Source organism: Mauremys reevesii, linkage group 4 (genome assembly GCF_016161935.1).
Source record: "Mauremys reevesii isolate NIE-2019 linkage group 4, ASM1616193v1, whole genome shotgun sequence".
NCBI classification, from domain to species: Eukaryota; Metazoa; Chordata; order Testudines; family Geoemydidae; genus Mauremys; species Mauremys reevesii.
Genome location: NC_052626.1, coordinates 67588227 through 67602193, shown reverse-complemented (window position 1 = coordinate 67602193; position 13967 = coordinate 67588227). Strand labels below are relative to the sequence as shown.

Below are 13967 nucleotides of genomic sequence, written 5' to 3'. Positions count from 1 at the left end.
AATTTGTGGATTCGACCTTATGAATTCGAATTTGTGTATCCACACTAAGGACACTAATTCGACTTTGTGAGTCCACACTAACGGGGCAAGCGTCGACATTGGAAGTGGTGCATTCTGGGCAGCTATCCCACAGTTCCCGCAGTCCCCGCTTCCCATTGGAATGCTGGGTAGAGCCCCCAATGCCTGCTGGGGGAAAAATGTGTCGAGGGTGGTTTTGGGTAACTGTTGTCATTCAACCGTCACTCCCACCCTCTCTCCCTGAAAGCGCCGGCGGGAAATCTGTTACCGCACTTTTCTGGTCAGTGACAGCACGGACGCCACAGCACTGCGAGCATGGAGCCCGCTGCAATCATCACTGCACTTATGGCCGTTGTCAACTCCTCACACCTTATCGTCCACCTCTTCCACAGTCAGCTGCTGAGAAATCGGGCGAGGAGGCTCCGGCAGCGCGGTGAGGACATGAAGGGTCAGAGTGGCACAGACCTCTCACAAAGCACGGGATCCCGCGCGGAGATCATGGTGGCAATGGGTCACGTTCATGCTATGGGACGGCGATTCTGGGCCCGGGAAACAAGCACGGACTGGTGGGACCGCATAGTGCTGCAGGTCTGGGATGAATCACAGTGGCTGCGAAACTTCAGGATGCGTAAGGGCACTTTCCTTGAACTGTGTGACGTGCTGGCCCCTGCCCTGAAGCGCCAGGACACCCGGATGCGAGCAGCCCTGACTGTGCAGAAGCGAGTGGCCATAGCCCTCTGGAAACTTGCCACGCCAGACAGCTACCGGTCAGTAGCGAACCACTTTGGCGTGGGCAAATCTACCGTGGGGGTTGCTGTGATGCAAGTAGCCCACGCAATCGTTGACCTACTGCTCTCAAAGGTAGTGACCCTGGGAAACGTCCAGGTCGTCATAGATGGCTTCGCCGTGATGGGATTCCCAAACTGCGGTGGGGCTATAGATGGCACTCACATCCCTATCCTGGGACCGGCCCACCAGGCCAGCCAGTATATTAACCGAAAGGGCTACTTTTCAATGGTGCTGCAAGCACTGGTGGACCATAGGGGACGTTTTACCAACATCTACGTCGGGTGGCCGGGCAAGGTTCATGACGCGCGTGTTTTCAGGAACTCTGGTCTGTTTAGACGCCTGCAGGAAGGTATTTCTTCCCGGACCACAAAGTAAGTGTTGGGAATGTGGAGATGCCTACAGTGATCCTCGGGGACCCAGCCTACCCGCTAATGCCCTGGCTCATGAAGCCCTATACAGGCGCCCTGGACAGTGACAAGGAGCTCTTCAACTACCAGCTGAGCAAGTGCAGAATGGTGGTGGAGTGTGCTTTCGGACGTCTCAAGGGGAGATGGAGGAGCTTACTGACTCGCTCGGATCTCAGCGAAACCAATATCCCCATTGTTATTGCAGCTTGCTGTGTGCTCCACAATCTCTGTGAGAGCAAGGGGGAGACCTTTATGGCGGGATGGGAGGTTGAGGCAAATCGCCTGGCTGCTGATTACGCTCAGCCAGACACCCGTGCGATTAGAAGAGCCCAGCGGGAAGCGCTGTGCATCCGGGAGGCTTTGAAAGCTAGGTTCCTCAGAGAGCAGGGTAACCTATGACTGTCCAGTCTCTTTACACAGAAGCTGAACCTGCCCCTGTTTCAGTTACTATTCACTTTTTTCAGCGGTTACATACCCCGTTCACCGGGTTTCCCCCCTTCCAACAGACGTTTAAAAATAAAGTTATTGGAACATTTTTAATTAACAAAGTTTTCTTTACTAACGAATTCGCGTTCAAGGGTTCAAACAGGGACGCAGACTGTGGTGGGTACGGTGTGCAGTGATGTACAGACCGCTTCTACACTCGAGGACTGACAGGCTCCTGCTCCTACAGCGGTCTCTCGGGAGAGGACGGTTACAGGAGGGTGTGCAGGAAGGGGTGAGGGGTGTGTGGGAAGGGTGAGTAGGTGTGGGGGGATGATGGCTCTGGCTGGGGCTCAGGGCATCGGAGAGGTTCATGGCTAGGGTGGAAGGGCATGGTAAGGGCAGCCTGCCTTGCCATTTGTGGATGCCAGGCGCTCGGACTCTGGGGCAACATACACCTCCCAGACTGACCTGGGGCAGCAGACACCTCGCAGAGTGACCCGGGTGCTTAGTGACTGCACTCTGTGTGTGACCTGCTGTTGATCCTGCCCCCATGTCTGTACCCTGTTAATGGTGGCTGTCCTATGCAATTAACAAACCCCTATCTCCCCTTCACACAAAGTCTTCTGCAAAGAAACATGACGGAAACAGTAATGAACAGCAAACTATTTTTAATACTCAACTACACAGTTGGGGGATGAAACTGGGATTTGGGATCGGGTGAGCCAGGAAGGGAAGCAATTCTCATACTTTAGGGAATGAGAGCTGTTTGGTACATGAGCGCTCTGCTGGGGTGGAGTGACAGTTTTCGCGGTTGCAGATACAGTTCAGGGGGGCTCTCTGCTCCTGCCTGCGGTCCTGCAGAACATCCACAAGGCGCCGGAGCATGTCCGTTTGCTCCCTCATTAGTCCAAGCAGCATTTGAGTCTCCTGCTGGTCTTCCTGCCACCACCTGTCCTCCCGTTCGCTGTGTGAGCACTGCTGCTGAGAGAGGGTCTCCCTCCACTGGCTCTGCTGGGCCGCCTCGGCTCTGGAGCAGGCCATCAGTTCAGCGAACATCTCGTCCCAAGTCTTTTTCTTTCGCCGCCTAATCTGCGCCAGCCTCTGTGAGGGGGATGCCGGGGCAGTTCGGGAAAGAGCCGCAGCTGTGTGATGGGAAAAAGGAAGTGATTTCCTTGCAAAGATACATGTTTGCGAACACTGAACACAGTTTACTCAGTTTCTGTGAACAAGACCATACAGGGCACCTAATCTCATGTGCTCTCAGGACAAGTTCGAATTTTCGGCATTCGCTTTCATTGCCTGGGGTCTTGCACTGGAGATCGGACAAGCGGGGCAGGACAGCAGAATCCGTGTAGCAGCCAGGCCTGGTAAGCTGTAAACTTTAGGCTGCTTAACAGTTAATGGATAGCAGTGCCCTCCTGCTGCAGGCAATCTGGAAAGCATAAAGTCTGACCCTGTTCCAGCCCCTCGCGGCTGTCCCCGGGAAAGATCCCTGTATGCTTTTCCTCTGCAGCCTCCAACACGTGGCTGTTAAACAACGGTCATTGTTATGCAAAGGAAAAGTCAAGCATTCACAATAGTAACATTAAAGTAATTCCCCTAATTAGATGCAGCAGTCGCTGAGCGAGATCACCCTGAGGCGGGTCACCAGGAGAAACAGAGAGCGCATGCTGCGTGAATCCCTGCACTGACCAGGGCCCTATGCTGCCATGCTGGTCGAGGCAATGCTCCCACTATACCTCAGGATGGCCTGGCGCGGAAGAGTGTGCTTCCACGGAGCACCCAATAAGGCACCTCTCCCCAGGAACCTCCTGCGGAGGCTTTTCGAGTACCTCTCCGAGAGCTTCGTGGAACTGTCCCAAGAGGATTTCTGTTCGATCCCTATATGCATTGACCTTCTTTTCATATAGTTTTTATTCCTGTTTTTTAAAAAATAAATGTTTACATGTTTATAGCACTTACCGACTGATCCTTCCCCTGATTCAGAGTCCGGGTTAACGGCCAGGGAGGGTTGGTAGGGGATCTCTGTGAGGGTGATGAAGAGATCCTGGCTGTCGGGGAAAGCAGTATTGTAAGCGCTGTCGCCTGCCTCGTCCTCCACAAACCCTTCCTCATCTTCCCCATCGGCGAACATCACCGAGAAACTGCCCGTCGACACTATCCCATCCTCAGAGTCCACGGTCACTGGTGGGGCAGTGGTGGCAGACCCACCGAGAATGGCATGCAGTGCCTCGTAGAAGTGGCATGTCTGGGGCTGGGCTCTGGAGCGTCCGTTTGCCGCTTTGAATTTTTGGTAGCCTTGTCTCAGGTCCTTGATTTTCACGTGGCACTGCGTTGCATCCCAGCTGTATCCTCTGAGTGCCATGGCTTTGGAGACCTTCTCGTAGGTCTTTGCATTCCGTTTTTTGGAGCGCAGCTCCGAAAGCACAGACTCATCGCCCCACACAGCGATCAGATCCAAGACTTCCCGGTCAGTCCATGCTGGGGCCCTCTTTCTACTCTGAGATTGCATGGACTCCTCTGCTGGAGAGCTCTGCATCGCTGCCAGTGCTGCTGAGCTCGCCCCGATGTCCAACCAGGAATTGAGATTCAAACTGGCCAGACAGGAAAAGGAATTCAAATTTTCCCGGGGCTTTTCCTGTATGACTGATCAGAACATCTGAGCTCAGACTGCTGTCCAGAGCGTTAATACAGTGGTGCACTGTGGGATAGCTCCCGGAGCTACTAAGTTCGATTTGCATCCACACCTAGCCTAATTCGACATAGCCATGTCAAATTTAGCGCTACTCCCCTCGTCGGGGTGGAGTACTGAATTCGAACTAAAGAGCCCTCTAGGTTGAATTAAATGGCTTCCTGGTGTGGACGGGTGCGCGGTTAATTCGAATTAACGCTGCTAAATTCGAATTAAAGTCCTAGTGTAGACCAGGCCTTGGTGTGGTTCAGATATCCTACTAGGCTTTTCTGGGTTCACCTCCTCTTGGTGGGTTTACACAATTTTGGATACAACAGGAGATTAACTGAAAACATAAAAAAATCACTAAGATTCCAAACAGGTCGTATATACACACAACATTCTTTTCGATGGAGTGCACAGGTCCTCCTTTGGGCCCAGCACTACTATGTCCATGCCTTGATTTTTTGAAGGGCCACCCTGTCGGACGCCTCTGTTCTTTGGCCAGAGTTTTTAAACTTTCTTTCATTTGCCATTTTATCAACTACTGCTTGTAACCTCTTGTTGCTTTTGCATGGTTTTACGATGTGGCTGCAGACCCAGCATTTAGAAATATTAAGGTCTGAGCTATCCACACTTGCTGCTGGATAAAAAGATTGTCATTTGTGACTCCCCCAGACCTTCAGACACCAACAGCCGAGGAACAGCCATGTTGGATGCCAGACAGTTTAACAGCAATCTGGGTAGTAAGCAGTGCCTGATGATTCTTTGATACTTCCTTATCTTTTCTGATGCATTTCATTCAACAAGATGAGAATACAAAACAGTGTATATTATATAGAGCAAAAAAAATTGCAAATTGAACTCATAAGTTTAAGTTTTACAAATAATAACAACAACAATTTACATTGAGACAGGCCTTCAAATGTTCTCTCTAATTAACAACACATAGAAGAGAATCCTGTCTCTACTACTACTAAATCTTAAAAAAAAAAAGAGGAGAGAGGGCCCAATTTGTAATGCATATGAAAAACAGAATCTTCTTATAGTCCCAGAGGGTCATTTCTTTCTGCTATTCAAAAAGGGGCTGGTAGGATGAAATCAAATTATACATTCCAGCAACATTAGCCATATCAATTTTTACATACGATGTAACTGTTTTTTTCTTACAGAGTTTTCATGTACCTTTCAAAAAGTGACAGTCTGATTACACAGAGCTATTTTAAGGCTCAATGTTTTAACATTGCTTTTTTTTTAAAAAAAACAACCAAACAAAACAAAAGACTAGAATCTCTCTCTATTCTCCTGATTTTTTGACCTATATTGCAGCCATGACTTTTTTTTTTAAAAAAAAATTTTTTTTTTTTATAAAGAAGAAAGTTACTTAAGGGTTAAATGCTAAAAAAAAAAAAAAAAACAACACTAATTACCTGTGTCTTGCAAAAGGTCTGGTCAGTTTGCAACTTTTGATGAATTAAGAAATGAATTTTTAGTGGCATTAAAAAAAACAAAAACAAAACCAATTTATCTTTACACAAACAGGAGTTTTACAAAGCAGATGTGCTGCTGGCAGCTTTAGAACTTTACATATTTTTTTCACAGACAAATAGATACATCATTTTCTATTCCTTTACACTGCTTGTTTTTTATAGCTCTATATATATTTGGATTATATTTAGGCACTCTTGGAAAAAAAAGGGCCCATTTCCTTCAGAGAATGGAAAAAAAGATTCTCTTCTCTCTCTCTCTTCTTTTTTTTCCTTTTTACATTTTAACAAAGTTTAACTTCTTAATTTTCTTTTTGCCTTTTTTCACTCTTTTTTTAAATCACCTCAAATCATCCCAAAATAACACCTTATCATCTCAGATTTCACCATTTTTTCACATTTTAAGTATTGTTCCAGGGGCTGCCTTACTTACTTCTTACTTGCAACCACTATGCCTCCTTATGCCCCAACCTTTTTTTTCAGTTTTTTTATTTCTCTTTGCCTGCTTTTGCTGCTTTTCTGGGCTGTTTTTCTTTTTGAACTGTTTGTGAGTGATTGTGTATGACATTTTGAAAGGGACCAGGATGTTTAAGGAAAGGGGAGGGGAGTGACCAGGAAGGGTGAGGGCTGAACCTCAGCCAACCCTCCTTGCTGAATTGGTAGTGGAACTGGAAGAATCAGTTTTTCACAGCAGGAACAAAACAAGGGGGAACAAGGGGAGACTTGGATGCCTCATTGAGCTGTGTGGGACTGACTCTTCTTCAAAGGGGCTTGAATATCCCTCTGGGTTTTCTGGGACAGATTTCCCCTTTAATAGGGTTCACAGGGCTGGCCTTACTATGAGGCTAACTGAGGCAGCCGCCTCAGGTGCCAGACTGTGTGTGTGTGTGTGGTGGGGGGGTGCCACTAGGACCCAGAGTGTAGAAAATTGTGTCTGGTGCTGGTGCATATGTATTCTCTTTGCTCTAGATGCACAGAGATGGTGGAGTGCTGTGCTGGAGGAAGGAGGGCACAAGAGACATAACAGACAGGCAGGAGAAAAGGTGAGAGGGAATAACAGAAAGCAGCAGGAGCTGCAGGGAGAAAGAGGAGGAGGAGCCTCTTATGTCCCTCTCTAGCACCCCCAGGAGCCTGGACTGACTAACACCAGCTTTTCAGGGAGCTTCCTGTTTCCTGCTGCTTCCTTGAACCCACTCGAGGAGAACAGGCAGTCAACTGAAGTAGTAGGAGCCAGTTAGGCCCTTAAGACGCTGATATCTTCCCTCACTCGGGCCCTGCTACCAGCTTGCTTATTTGTCCCCTTCAACTGAATGTTGAGAGCCATTACAGCTGGCACAGAACAGCAGTCATGAGTGAAAGAAGAAAACGCCCCTCTGGGGCAGCATTCAGAAAAAGAAAGAAAGCAAAGGAAGCTTTTCTATCTAAGCAGGAAGGAGCTCTCCTGAGATACATAGACACAAATGTTCACGGTGAGCCTTCCGGCCCCAGTGAGGATGTGAGTGGTGAGGAGATGCCTGATCTTCCAGTTAGTCGGAGTGCAGGTGACCTGGCAGCTACTGCAGCATCCATATCGCCATCTCAAATGGATATAATCATGCACATTCCTGAACAAAAGTGTACATCAGAGAAGAGTGTGCTAGAGGCATAAGAAACAGCTGCTGCTGAGTTTAGTTCCTTAAGTCTAGATAATCTAGGACTGTGTACCCACTTGAGCAGTAGCCTGAGGAACTTCCTTGTACTGCATGGGCCACAGCAAGTGAAAAGTTTCATGTTCCCCAAAGTCAATGAAAATAGAAATTTCCATCCAATACATTACTGGCGTGAAATCCCCAATGGTGACAAAGTGGAGAAGCCATGACTTATGTACTCAAAAACCCAGAATTCTGCATACTGTTTGTGTTGCAAACTCTTCCAGTCTAATGTTCCAGCCACATTGGGTTCTACAGGAACAAAGGACTGGAAAAATCAGGCTAGAAATCTGGCATGCCATGAGAAAGCAGCAAATCACCTGAGAGCATTCCATAGGTAGAAAGAGCTTGAGATGAGACTAAGGTTAAAGGCCTTGAGTGGGGAGAGATAGCTCAGTGGTTTGAGCATTGGCCTGCTAAACCCAGGGTTGTGAGTTCAATCCTTGAGGGGGCCACTTAGGGATCTGGGGCAAAAATTGGTCCTGCTAGTGAAGGCAGGGGGCTGGACTCAATGACCTTTCAAGGTCCCTTCCAGTTCTAGGAGATTGGTATATCTCCAATTATTACCTTGCCACCATAGATGATCAGCATCAAGAGAAGATTGCATCAGAGTCTCTTTACTGACAAAATGTTCTGAAAAGGCTCATTGCCATTGTGAGAATGCTTGCTACCCAAAACCTAGCACTGGGTGGCACTTCAGATCAGCTGTATGTGCCAAACAATGGAAACTTCCTTAAAAACATGGAGCTGATGGCTGAGTTTGATGCTGTACTCCAGGAGCATCTAAGAAGAGTCCTCACCCAAGAAATGTTCAGACACCACTACCTTGGAAAAACCATTCAAAATGAGATCATACAGTTACTGGCAACAAAAGTCAAACAGAAGATTGTGGCAGATCTGAAGTCAGCAAGATATTACTCTGTTATTCTGGACTGCACACCTGACATTGGCCATGCAGAACAAATGACTTTAATGGTGCGTTTTGTAACAACAACAGAACCTAGTGAAAATGTCCCTGCAATGGTGACTGTAAGGGAGCATTTTCTAGAATGTATTGACATTGATGATACTACAGGAGCTGGTATGATAAATGTGCTTCTTAAAAAGCTGGATGATACGGGAATTGCGATAGCCGACATGAGAGGTCAGGGCTACGATAATGGTGCCAACATGAGAGAAAAGAACAGAGGAGTGCAGACATGGATCTGAGAGTTAAACCCTCGAGCTTTTTTTGTCCCATGCAGTTCTCATTCACTGAACTTGGTGGTCCGTGATGCAGCTTCTAGTGAGGCTGCTGAATTTTTTAATGTAATTTAAAGCATCTATGTATTTTTCTCTGCATCAACTCATCGAAGGCAAATTTTGAAGCAACATCTGTGAACATCCTCTCTGACACTGAAACCACTGAGTGCCACGCAATGGGAAAGTCAAGTGGAAGCAATAACACCAAATTGGGAAGATAGATGATGCCATAGTTGCCATTATGGAGGATAATGCTATGACAGGAACTGTTTGTGGGAGAACAGCAGCAGAGAGAAATGGACTCACCAGAAACATACATAACTTCAAATTTTTGTGTGGCTTAGTGTTGTGGCATGACATACTGTTTGAAATAAATGTTGTAAGCAAGAGACTCCAAGATGTTGACCTTGATATATCTGGAGCAATGAAACAACTGGACAAAGTAAAGTCATACCTACAGTCTTACTAGTCAGATGAGGGATTTCAAAACGTTCTGAAGAGTGCACAGAAGTTGGCAGAGGAACTTCACATTGAAGCTATTTTCCCACCCATTCAAGAATAGAAGAGTCACAGATGAAGAAGACATTTTGATTATGGGGCACGGGATAATTCCATAAGAGACCCCAAACAACAATTCAAAGTTGAATTCTTTAACCAGGTGCTAGATTATGCAATACTGTCAGTTGAAGAACGTTTCATGCAGCTCAAGGAACATTTGGGATGTATATTTGGGAATGTTGTATGATATTCCAAAACTCCTCACTATACCTGAAGACCTACACCACAAATGCAGGGCACTAGAAACAGTGTTGACGCATGATGATATGCGTGATATTGCAGATCTTCATAAAATGTCCAACCCTCTCATTTCGTACGTGTGCAATTAAATAGTTAACAATGCTGACATTTCAGTAATCCTGAGTGAGATGAATAGGGCACATTTTAGAGCTATTATATTTTCTCTTTAAATCCCAGGCAGACATCACTGCATTAATCACACTCGGTTTACATTTTGACTTAAAAAGCAAGTTACAGTTAACTTAAAATGAGATTTTGGCTTGCATGTGGAGTGCATGATTGGGCCCCAAGCAATATGTATTTTAATTATTGGTGGGCCAGTGGGGGCCACATGTGGCTTTTTGTTCATTGTCTTCTAACAGCACTTTATAACTCTGGATTTGAGTCTCTTCTTTTTGATTATTGGTTACCACTGATTTTCCTTTGAATATTGAGTTGAAATGAGCTAATACTATTATTTAAAAAATTGGGATCTTTGGCTGAAACCTTTGCACAGATATCTCAAATCAAACTACTGAGAGATAGTCCCCTTTAGCTAACTAGGCAGCCCTACTGCTTCCAGATGCAAAGGTTCCCTGTTAACTGCTGAAACAGGTTTCTCATAAATAAGAATGTGTACATTTAATGTTTACTCATTTGGTTACTTTCTCATATTTGACAGCATCCCTGTCAGGCTTTTGTAATCTGTATTTTTGTCAAAATGTACTCATGCAGCAGGTGCTTTCATTTATTTTTAATTTGCCCCTTTTATGTGAATAAACTGCTCTGTAGATGGTTAGATGAGGCGTCAAAGAGAATTGCCATTTACTGGACAATGCTTGTGCAAGTGACAACAGGAAAAATAAAGACTTCAAATTCACTAGATGATATGATTCTGTTCTGGTGGTGAAACTACATTCAGAGCAGACATGGGATTTCCATTATTCTTTACCTCTCTCTACAAATTATCCTCTTTGTAAAAAATATATATTTTTTTTACTTTTAATTTTTTTGAACAAAACTCCAATTGCTTTAGAGAGCCAAATAAACACTTTAAAAGAGAAACTGTCTGTTCCAACCTAGCCAAGTCCCTGTCTCTGAACAGACACTAGTCTGTAGTGATTAGATTCAACCACTGAATCCCATGTGTTTCTAAGCCCCCTAGTAGAGTGACTGATTCTTAGCTCTAGCTCTCCCATTCCTAGGGACAGATTTTGTCTCTGACACCCTTCTTGGGCAGTGGTGCCTCATAGCCTAGCTGCCTTGGACCCCAAAACCCAGTTCCACAACCCTCCTGAGCCCCCAGCTGCTTAGGCACATTCCCCCAAAGTCCACCTCACTGTGGAAGCTCAGGTTTCTCAATTAACCTCTCCAGGGACTACATGGCAGTAGAGCAAGGAACACAGGCTTAGCAAAGGAATGTCTTAATCACAAACACATTACTCTTAAAAAAATAAAATTACAGATCTATGGAAAATGACAAACTCCCAATGCAATTCCCCTTAGTCTGACCTCACCACTTCTGGGATCACTGGTATTGGTCTGAGTCCTTAGGCCAGGCAGCCCTTCCAGCCCTCTTGGCCTGGCCATCTTATTTCTAGTGGTGGAATGGCTTCCCTTGCTTAGAGAAGCACCTTTTTTAAAACCAACTCAGTCCTTACTCCCTAGCTTGCAGGCAGCACCTCAGGAAATGCAGGACAATGTTCCAAGCCTGTCCTCCTTTAGCTTCTGTGTAGAGGGACATTCAAAGTCAATGGCCCCGTGGCGATAGAAAAAAAACGTTGTTCTAGTAACAAAGCATAGTTCAATGTTGATGGCTCTGTCACAGCTTCTCAAGGACAATCTATCCACTATGTCTCACGCCTCTGCCACAAAATGGATGCTCTAATCTACAACGAAAGTTACAATCCCAAATGGTAAAAACAAAATGAAATTCACGTGACAACACATCCCCAAACTGTCACAACGTCAAAGCAATTTTAAGCAACAACTGTCATTGTTTCAGTGTCTCCATACACTGAATGCAGATAGTTGAGATTTTAACCATATAAAAGTTTGGAAATATAAAGCTGAGATTTTCAAAAAAGTTTAAAGAAGTTAGGTGCCCAAATCCTATTGAATTCCAATGGATTTTGGTCACCTACCTTGTTTAGGCCTCTTTGGAAAATCCAGTGGACAACTTAAAGTTCTCACTAAACAACCAGAACTCTGTCCCCTGGCATGTATATATATAGCAGCATTGTCTAATGGTCCCAACCTCATTGTATTGGAGTCTCGTTTTTATTATATATCAGTACTTGTTCCCACCATGTACCCTCTTGCCATGCCTGGGTATGGTTGCTGCTTCTCAATTGGTTTTTGTCCTTTTTCTTTCCTGAGTTTGTCTGTCTCTATCTTTTTTCCAGGTTGTCTCTTAATTTTATATTTATTTTGGGAAGGGTAGAGGTTATTTTCCATTTTATACTTTTCTTCTTGTTCTTTATTTTGTGTTTTTCCCATTGCCTTTTTTTTCTGTCTCATAGTTCCTTCTTTGACTTCCCAATTTTCATCCTACGTTTGCTACGTTTATGTTCCTTTCTACTGGCTTCAGTGGGGATGGATTTCCATTTAATGAAGGATGCCTGTTTGGCTCAGATAAACTTTTGCAGGCTCCATTTAACAGACTGTATTTTGTCTTGCCTTCCTGCTTTCATTTTAGTTTAAGGGTATACATGACTTCTGTTAACCCTGTTGTGGTTTCAAGTAGCCTCCATGCTGAATGTAAATATTTTAATGTCCTCACTTTAAACTTTAGGATCTTTTTAAATAACTTCATTTATTTTAAAAAATCCCCCTTTCTAAAGTTTGGTGTCATTAATTTTTGGTATAATCCCTCCCCCGAGGATGTTGAATTTAATTATGCTGTGATGACTATTGCTTAATGACTCAACTATGGTTACAACTTTTTTTTTAAAGAAAGAAACTTCTCTTTGTTACTTAGTAGTAGGTTGAGAGTATCCTCTCCTCTTCTGTGCTGCAGAACTAACTTTTCCAAGAAACAATAATTTTAAGTGTCAAGAAACTGCCTCTTTTAACCTTGTGACATATGACTAGTTTATATGCAGGCAGCTGACGTCATCCATTTATGCAGGCAGCTGACATCTCCCTCAAGATTTAACACTTGTTATCTTTTTCTTGACCTGGAGGCAGGTAATATAACCATATTGGTATATTAACATTTGTATGAATTTGGATTTGTATCCATACAGATTCTAGTATATGGTCTTCTATACACAGCAATGTTTTTCATAGGTTTCCATGAAATCTTTCAAGTGTAGTGTGATTTTCCAATTTCTACTATGTAATCTATTTTCTCTGTATAGTTTCTACCCAACTAATACAGAATATAGTTTATTTTCCATCATTCCACCATATTTCAAAAATGTTTGTTATGTCAAGGTCCTCTCCAATTACCAGGTACTGTAATTCACCAATTTTTGCTCCTAATTTCTCACACTGGTGTGCAGACATTTATAATGTTTAGTTTTGACTGTGTGCCTAATTTTAAAACAATTGTATATGCCTTCGTGTTCTTCCTCTAATTTATTAACTAGGAAAAAGAAATGAGAGTTATTTAAAGCATGTAAAATACACACAAATGTGTTAGAGTCAGAGATTCCAAAAGGAAACAGGGGCAGCTATATATGCAAGCTTTATATGTCCTGAAGGACTAACCCAAACTAAGCAGTTTGAAGTGCTCAGCAGTTCTGACATCAACAAATTACCTCTTACTGCACAGTGTCACACAATTCATAGAATCATTCAGAAACAAAAGGAATAGGTGCACTGACAATGTTATATTCCTACAGCAGTCACCATATGATTCCTTCCTGATCACAAAAGAGCAGGGCCAGGTAGAGCACACTTTGACAACACACATTACTCTGGTCTCTATTAAAATGGTCTTTCAAAGTCATTCATTGCTGCATTGAGCTCTTCTAATAAACTTATATCCGGTAGTTCAAATTCAGCAGACAGCCGGAGCACCTCTGCCCTCTGCCCCGGTGGCAACTTTTCCCACTTTGTTTCAGAGATGTTGTACAGGACAGAGCAGGCAGTTATAACCACTGGGATTCCCACCAGGCCAGTAGCAATCTGGCATTGCAAGTTTCCACAGTACAATCGCCACTCGCTTCTCCACTGTCAGTGCAGCTCTCATTTTGGTGTCCCTAAGGTGGAGGGCTGGGGCAGGCTCAGCGCACAGATCCAAGAATGTGGCCTTGCACATCTGAAAGTTCTGCAGCCATTGCTTGTCATTCCAAACCTGCATTACAAAGCAACCCAACCAGTCAATGCTTATTTCTTGGGTCCAGAAGCAGCGCTGCACCATCTGCAGCTGCTCTGTGAATGCCACCAACAACCTTGAATTTGTTCTTGCTATGTCCTATGGCAATCTGTCCTCCATGGAATCATCATGTTTCCC

General features: G+C 44.6%; 1 long non-coding RNA gene across 1 annotated transcript in view; it reads right to left on the bottom strand.

Annotated features, from left to right (window-relative positions):
• The window catches only part of LOC120403724, a 41564-nt gene that overhangs the window by 5894 nt on the left and 21703 nt on the right, over nucleotides 1-13967 (bottom strand). The gene's annotated exons all lie outside the window — the stretch shown is intronic.